Source organism: Dendrobates tinctorius, unplaced genomic scaffold, assembly GCF_039654945.1.
Source record: "Dendrobates tinctorius isolate UK_male_01 unplaced genomic scaffold, ASM3965494v1 ptg000350l, whole genome shotgun sequence".
Classification (NCBI taxonomy): domain Eukaryota; kingdom Metazoa; phylum Chordata; class Amphibia; order Anura; family Dendrobatidae; genus Dendrobates; species Dendrobates tinctorius.
Window position 1 is genome coordinate 3,097,993 of NW_027362016.1, and position 7,754 is coordinate 3,105,746.

A 7,754-nucleotide genomic window follows, 5' to 3' on the forward strand; every position below is an offset into this window, starting at 1 on the left:
ATTATAATATATCCCTCCAGGTGTGACACTTGACATTTGCAGAGTGTCAAACCCCCCAGAAAATGTATAGATATGGCCGAAATAGCTCAGTTGGGAGAGCGTTAGACTGAAGATCTAAAGGTCCCTGGTCCAATCCCAGGTTTCGGCAAAATGCTTTTTCTTCACCGTTTACATTTTAAGGAGATATTAAACAAAGCACATGGACTGATCATGATCAAAAGGCCTAAAAATCTTAACTATCTACAGAAAACAAAATGTTAAAAATTTGAGAAATGGTAACTTTTTCCTTTTGAACACATGAATGTTTTTTAGCAATTTTTCCTCTATTTTGTTTTATTTCAGATTGACTTAGCTGTAAGAGGATTAAAAGGTAACCTGATAGCTGAAACAGACAGCACTTATCAGACACTAGCTGAATGATTATAGTCAGCTTGTTTGACTTTGAAACACTGAGGCATTACTGAGACAAATGTCCTTAAAAAATATGCTGTGGACAAAGTCAAAAAGGCAAAAATCACAAGCTCCACACAGGTCCGTCATCTTTAATTTGAAATATAGGAGGTTTCTACTTTAATGGTGAGACAAAGCATCTACATATTTGACATTGCTCCAGTGAGTAGAGCCCACTTAAAAATGTATGGGTTGCTTGTCTCTGCAAGCAAAAGCTGGGCACTAAACTGGCATACTTGCAAGGCTGGATGGTTCAGAGTGAAAACACCTATAGGCTGACAATAGAAATTGCAGGTGTTGATTAACTCATTGTGCAAAATAATTTCTAAAATGTGGTCACTTTGGGAGGTTTTCTGCTGTTTTGGTACTCTGCAAATTTCATCTGCAAGGTATTCCTGCAAAATCTGCATTGCAAAACCCAAATAGGGCTCTTCCTTTCAAAGCCCTGCTGTGTGGCCAAACAGTAGTTTCTGAAGAAATGTGGTGCATCACCGCATTTGTGAGAAATCTAACATTTCTAATATCCAAACAAAATAAATGGAGGTTTAAAAATTAATGCAGACGAAAAGTACGCATATAAAAAATGTTATTTATTGACTTTTTTGGGGTGGTGTGACAAGTTTGTAATCACAAGGAATGGTAACATTTCTGCTGACTAGCATGGAAGGAGTTAAGTTCCAATTTCATATCGAAGTCAGGATGGCCGAGCGGTCTAAGGCGCTGCGTTCAGGTCGCAGTCTCCCCTGGAGGCGTGGGTTCAAATCCCACTTCTGACATCAACATTTAATTTCAAGAAACTTTATCTTCATTTATTGATTAGATGAGGTCAAACAAAACTTAGTAATGTGGTTTTGAAAAATTTCCTGAGAGTCTTTGGAGTGAATCTGAATTTGTCCTCTCAAAAAAGAACTCTAGTAACATCAAACAGATTTTTTGTGCATATGTCTGTTGTTCTTTTGGCACTAGAAAAATCCTTTGGACAGTCAATGAGGAGGGACTATTTCACCTCTTTGTGTTCTCTGTCCCTATTAGGGTAGGGAATCAACCTTCTACAGTGCTGTCATGAAATATATCTAGAAACGGATTTGCTGGTAAGTCTACTTTCATAGTTTTCACCTCATACATCAATAGACCATAACGATACTTAATAAACAAAAACTTAACAAGTAGGTAATCATAGTTTAAAAAATGTGAAAAGCCCATGTCCTTCTGACATGTTTCAGCACATTTTGGGACAAATGGTCTCACTTTTAACATTAACAATCAATAAAATATTTTCTCTAAATTTTTGTCTCTTTTTTGCTCCAATTGTTTGCATCTCATAAAAAATAAAACTTGATGTAACATTATGCATGCAAATTGTGTTTTATGTGCGACCATGACCTATTCTAGAAGCACAGGGTCAGAATTATACTGGTGCATGGAGACAAACTGAAAATGTAAAAATTCAATGGCAAAATTGCTGTATTTTTCTACTCATTCACAAATAGTTAATGAATGTTATTAAATATGTACAGCAAAATGGAAGGCGTTTCAAATAGAAATCATGCTTCAAAAAACAGTCAAATGAAAAATTATAATATATCCCTCCAGGTGTGACACTTGACATTTGCAGAGTGTCAAACCCCCCAGAAAATGTATAGACATGGCCGAAATAGCTCAGTTGGGAGAGCGTTAGACTGAACATCTAAAGGTCCCTGGTCCAATCCCAGGTTTCGGCAAAATGCTTTTTCTTCACCGTTTACATTTTAAGGAGATATTAAACAAAGCACATGGACTGATCATGATCAAAAGGCCTAAAAATCTTAACTATCTACAGAAAACAAAATGTTAAAAATTTGAGAAATGGTAACTTTTTCCTTTTGAACACATGAATGTTTTTTTAGCAATTTTTCCTCTATTTTGTTTTATTTCAGATTGACTTAGCTGTAAGAGGATTAAAAGGTAACCTGATAGCTGAAATAGACAGCACTTATCAGACACTAGCTGAATGATTATAGTCAGCTTGTTTGACTTTGAAACACTGAGGCATTACTGAGACAAATGTCCTTAAAAAATATGCTGTGGACAAAGTCAAAAAGGCAAAAAACACAAGCTCCACACAGGTCCGTCATCTTTAATTTGAAATATAGGAGGTTTCTACTTTAATGGAGAGACAAAGCATCTACATATTTGACATTGCTCCAGTGAGTAGAGCCCACTTAAAAATGTATGGGTTGCTTGTCTCTGCAAGCAAAAGCTGGGCACTAAACTGGCATACTTGCAATGCTGGATGGTTCAGAGTGAAAACACCTATAGGCTGACAATAGTAATTGCAGGTGTTGATTAACTCATTGTGCAAAATAATTTCTAAAATGTGGTCACTTTGGGAGGTTTTCTGCTGTTTTGGTACTCTGCAAATTTCATCTGCAAGGTATTCCTGCAAAATCTGCATTGCAAAACCCAAATAGGGCTCTTCCTTTCAAAGCCCTGCTGTGTGGCCAAACAGTAGTTTCTGAAGAAATGTGGTGCATCACCGCATTTGTGAGAAATCTAACATTTCTAATATCCAAACAAAATAAATGGAGGTTTAAAAATTAATGCAGACGAAAAGTACGCATATAAAAAATGTTATTTATTGACTTTTTTGGGGTGGTGTGACAAGTTTTTAATCACAAGGAATGGTAACATTTCTGCTGACTAGCATGGAAGGAGTTAAGTTCCAATTGCATTTCGAAGTCAGGATGGCCGAGCGGTCTAAGGCGCTGTGTTCAGGTCGCAGTCTCCCCTGGAGGCGTGGGTTCAAATCCCACTTCTGACATCAACATTTAATTTCAAGAAACTTTATCTTCATTTATTGATTAGATGAGGTCAAACAAAACTTAGTAATGTGGTTTTGAAAAATTTCCTGAGAGTCTTTGGAGTGAATCTGAATTTGTCCTCTCAAAAAAGAACTCTAGTAACATCAAACAGATTTTTTGTGCATATGTCTGTTGTTCTTTTGGCACTAGAAAAATCCTTTGGACAGTCAATGAGGAGGGACTATTTCACCTCTTTGTGTTCTCTGTCCCTATTAGGGTAGGGAATCAACCTTCTACAGTGCTGTCATGAAATATATCTAGAAACGGATTTGCTGGTAAGTCTACTTTCATAGTTTTCACCTCATACATCAATAGACCATAACGATACTTAATAAACAAAAACTTAACAAGTAGGTAATCATAGTTTAAAAAATGTGAAAAGCCCATGTCCTTCTGACATGTTTCAGCACATTTTGGGACAAATGGTCTCACTTTTAACATTAACAATCAATAAAATATTTTCTCTAAATTTTTGTCTCTTTTTTGCTCCAATTGTTTGCATCTCATAAAAAATAAAACTTGATGTAACATTATGCATGCAAATTGTGTTTTATGTGCGACCATGACCTATTCTAGAAGCACATTGTCAGAATTATACTGGTGCATGGAGACAAACTGAAAATGTAAAAATTCAATGGCAAAATTGCTGTCTTTTTCTACTCATTCACAAATAGTTAATGAATGTTATTAAATATGTACAGCAAAATGGAAGGCGTTTCAAATAGAAATCATGCTTCAAAAAACAGTCAAATGAAAAATTATAATATATCCCTCCAGGTGTGACACTTGACATTTGCAGAGTGTCAAACCCCCCAGAAAATGTATAGATATGGCCGAAATAGCTCAGTTGGGAGAGCGTTAGACTGAAGATCTAAAGGTCCCTGGTCCAATCCCAGGTTTCGGCAAAATGCTTTTTCTTCACCGTTTACATTTTAAGGAGATATTAAACAAAGCACATGGACTGATCATGATCAAAAGGCCTAAAAATCTTAACTATCTACAGAAAACAAAATGTTAAAAATTTGAGAAATGGTAACTTTTTCCTTTTGAACACATGAATGTTTTTTAGCAATTTTTCCTCTATTTTGTTTTATTTCAGATTGACTTAGCTGTAAGAGGATTAAAAGGTAACCTGATAGCTGAAACAGACAGCACTTATCAGACACTAGCTGAATGATTATAGTCAGCTTGTTTGACTTTGAAACACTGAGGCATTACTGAGACAAATGTCCTTAAAAAATATGCTGTGGACAAAGTCAAAAAGGCAAAAATCACAAGCTCCACACAGGTCCGTCATCTTTAATTTGAAATATAGGAGGTTTCTACTTTAATGGTGAGACAAAGCATCTACATATTTGACATTGCTCCAGTGAGTAGAGCCCACTTAAAAATGTATGGGTTGCTTGTCTCTGCAAGCAAAAGCTGGGCACTAAACTGGCATACTTGCAAGGCTGGATGGTTCAGAGTGAAAACACCTATAGGCTGACAATAGAAATTGCAGGTGTTGATTAACTCATTGTGCAAAATAATTTCTAAAATGTGGTCACTTTGGGAGGTTTTCTGCTGTTTTGGTACTCTGCAAATTTCATCTGCAAGGTATTCCTGCAAAATCTGCATTGCAAAACCCAAATAGGGCTCTTCCTTTCAAAGCCCTGCTGTGTGGCCAAACAGTAGTTTCTGAAGAAATGTGGTGCATCACCGCATTTGTGAGAAATCTAACATTTCTAATATCCAAACAAAATAAATGGAGGTTTAAAAATTAATGCAGACGAAAAGTACGCATATAAAAAATGTTATTTATTGACTTTTTTGGGGTGGTGTGACAAGTTTGTAATCACAAGGGATGGTAACATTTCTGCTGACTAGCATGGAAGGAGTTAAGTTCCAATTGCATAGTGAAGTCAGGATGGCCGAGTGGTCTAAGGTGCTGCGTTCATGTCGCAGTCTCCCCTGGAGGCGTGGGTTCAAATCCCACTTCTGACATCAACATTTAATTTCAAGAAACTTTATCTTCATTTATTGATTAGATGAGGTCAAACAAAACTTAGTAATGTGGTTTTGAAAAATTTCCTGAGAGTCTTTGGAGTGAATCTGAATTTGTCCTCTCAAAAAAGAACTCTAGGAACATCAAACATATTTTTTGTGCATATGTCTGTTGTTCTTTTGGCACTAGAAAAATCCTTTGGACAGTCAATGAGGAGGGACTATTTCACCTCTTTGTGTTCTCTGTCCCTATTAGGGTAGGGAATCAACCTTCTACAGTGCTGTCATGAAATATATCTAGAAACGGATTTGCTGGTAAGTCTACTTTCATAGTTTTCACCTCATACATCAATAGACCATAATGATACTTAATAAACAAAAACTTAACAAGTAGGTAATCATAGTTTAAAAAATTTGAAATGCCCATGTCATTCTGACATGTTTCAGCACATTTTGGGACAAATGGTCTCACTTTTAACAATCAATAAAATATTTTCTCTAAATTTTTGTCTCTTTTTTGCTCCAATTGTTTGCATCTCATAAAAAATAAAACTTGATGTAACATTATGCATGCAAATTGTGTTTTATGTGCGACCATGACCTATTCTAGAAGCACAGGGTCAGAATTATACTGGTGCATGGAGACAAACTGAAAATGTAAAAATTCAATGGCAAAATTGCTGTCTTTTTCTACTCATTCACAAATAGTTAATGAATGTTATTAAATATGTACAGCAAAATGGAAGGCGTTTCAAATAGAAATCATGCTTCAAAAAACAGTCAAATGAAAAATTATAATATATCCCTCCAGGTGTGACACTTGACATTTGCAGAGTGTCAAACCCCCCATAAAATGTTGGGAGAGCGTTAGACTGAAGATCTAAAGGTCCCTGGTCCAATCCCGGGTTTCGGCAAAATGCTTTTTCTTCACCGTTTACATTTTAAGGAGATATTAAACAAAGCACATGGATTGATCATGATCAAAAGGCCTAAAAATCTTAACTATCTACAGAAAACAAAATGTTAAAAATTTGAGAAACGGTAACTTTTTCCTTTTGAACATATGAAAGTTTTTTAGTAATTTTTCCTCTATTTTGTCGCAGTCGCAGGTCGCAGTCTCCCCTGGAGGCGTGGGTTCAAATCCCACTTCTGACATCAACATTTAATTTCAAGAAACTTTATCTTCATTTATTGATTAGATGAGGTCAAACAAAACTTAGTAATGTGGTTTTGAAAAATTTCCTGAGAGTCTTTGGAGTGAATCTGAATTTGTCCTCTCAAAAAAGAACTCTAGGAACATCAAACAGATTTTTTGTGCATATGTCTGTTGTTCTTTTGGCACTAGAAAAATCCTTTGGACAGTCAATGAGGAGGGACTATTTCACCTCTTTGTGTTCTCTGTCCCTATTAGGGTAGGGAATCAACCTTCTACAGTGCTGTCATGAAATATATCTAGAAACGGATTTGCTGGTAAGTCTACTTTCATAGTTTTCACCTCATACATCAATAGACCATAACGATACTTAATAAACAAAAACTTAACAAGTAGGTAATCATAGTTTAAAAAATGTGAAATGCCCATGTCCTTCTGACATGTTTCAGCACATTTTGGGACAAATGGTCTCACTTTTAACAATCAATAAAATATTTTCTCTAAATTTTTGTCTCTTTTTTGCTCCAATTGTTTGCATCTCATAAAAAATAAAACTTGATGTAACATTATGCATGCAAATTGTGTTTTATGTGCGACCATGACCTATTCTAGAAGCACAGGGTCAGAATTATACTGGTGCATGGAGACAAACTGAAAATGTAAAAATTCAATGGCAAAATTGCTGTCTTTTTCTACTCATTCACAAATAGTTAATGAATGTTATTAAATATGTACAGCAAAATGGAAGGCGTTTCAAATAGAAATCATGCTTCAAAAAACAGTCAAATGAAAAATTATAATATATCCCTCCAAGTGTGACACTTGACATTTGCAGAGTGTCAAACCCCCCAGAAAATGTATCGATATGGCCGAAATAGCTCAGTTGGGAGAGCGTTAGACTGAAGATCTAAAGGTCCCTGGTCCAATCCCGGGATTCGGCAAAATGCTTTTTCTTCACCGTTTACATTTTAAGGAGATATTAAACAAAGCACATGGGCTCATCATGATCAAAAGGCCTAAAAATCTTAACTATCTACAGAAAACAAAATGTTAAAAATTTGAGAAACGGTAACTTTTTCCTTTTGAACACATGAATGTTTTTTAGTAATTTTGCCTCTATTTTGTTTTATTTCAGATTGACTTAGCTGTAAGAGGATTAAAAGGTAACCTGATAGCTGAAACAGACAGCACTTATCAGACACTAGCTGAATGATTATAGTCAGCTTGTTTGACTTTGAAACACTGAGGCATTACTGAGACAAATGTCCTTAAAAAATATGCTGTGGACAAAGTCAAAAAGGCAAAAAACACAAGCTCCACACAGGTCC

General features: G+C 35.7%; 5 non-coding genes across 5 annotated transcripts; all 5 read left to right on the forward strand.

Moving 5' to 3' along the window:
• The first annotated feature begins 75 nt into the window (after positions 1-75).
• On the forward strand, positions 76-148 carry TRNAF-GAA (transfer RNA phenylalanine (anticodon GAA)). The gene has a single exon. It is a non-coding gene; the product is annotated as a tRNA-Phe (tRNA).
• Positions 149-1,143: 995 nt separating this feature from the next.
• On the forward strand, positions 1,144-1,226 carry TRNAL-CAG (transfer RNA leucine (anticodon CAG)). Its single transcript has one exon. It is a non-coding gene; the product is annotated as a tRNA-Leu (tRNA).
• Positions 1,227-3,167: 1,941 nt separating this feature from the next.
• On the forward strand, positions 3,168-3,250 carry TRNAL-CAG (transfer RNA leucine (anticodon CAG)). The gene has a single exon. It is a non-coding gene; the product is annotated as a tRNA-Leu (tRNA).
• Positions 3,251-4,122: 872 nt separating this feature from the next.
• On the forward strand, positions 4,123-4,195 carry TRNAF-GAA (transfer RNA phenylalanine (anticodon GAA)). The gene has a single exon. It is a non-coding gene; the product is annotated as a tRNA-Phe (tRNA).
• Positions 4,196-5,190: 995 nt separating this feature from the next.
• On the forward strand, positions 5,191-5,273 carry TRNAM-CAU (transfer RNA methionine (anticodon CAU)). Its single transcript has one exon. It is a non-coding gene; the product is annotated as a tRNA-Met (tRNA).
• The last annotated feature ends 2,481 nt before the right edge of the window (positions 5,274-7,754 follow it).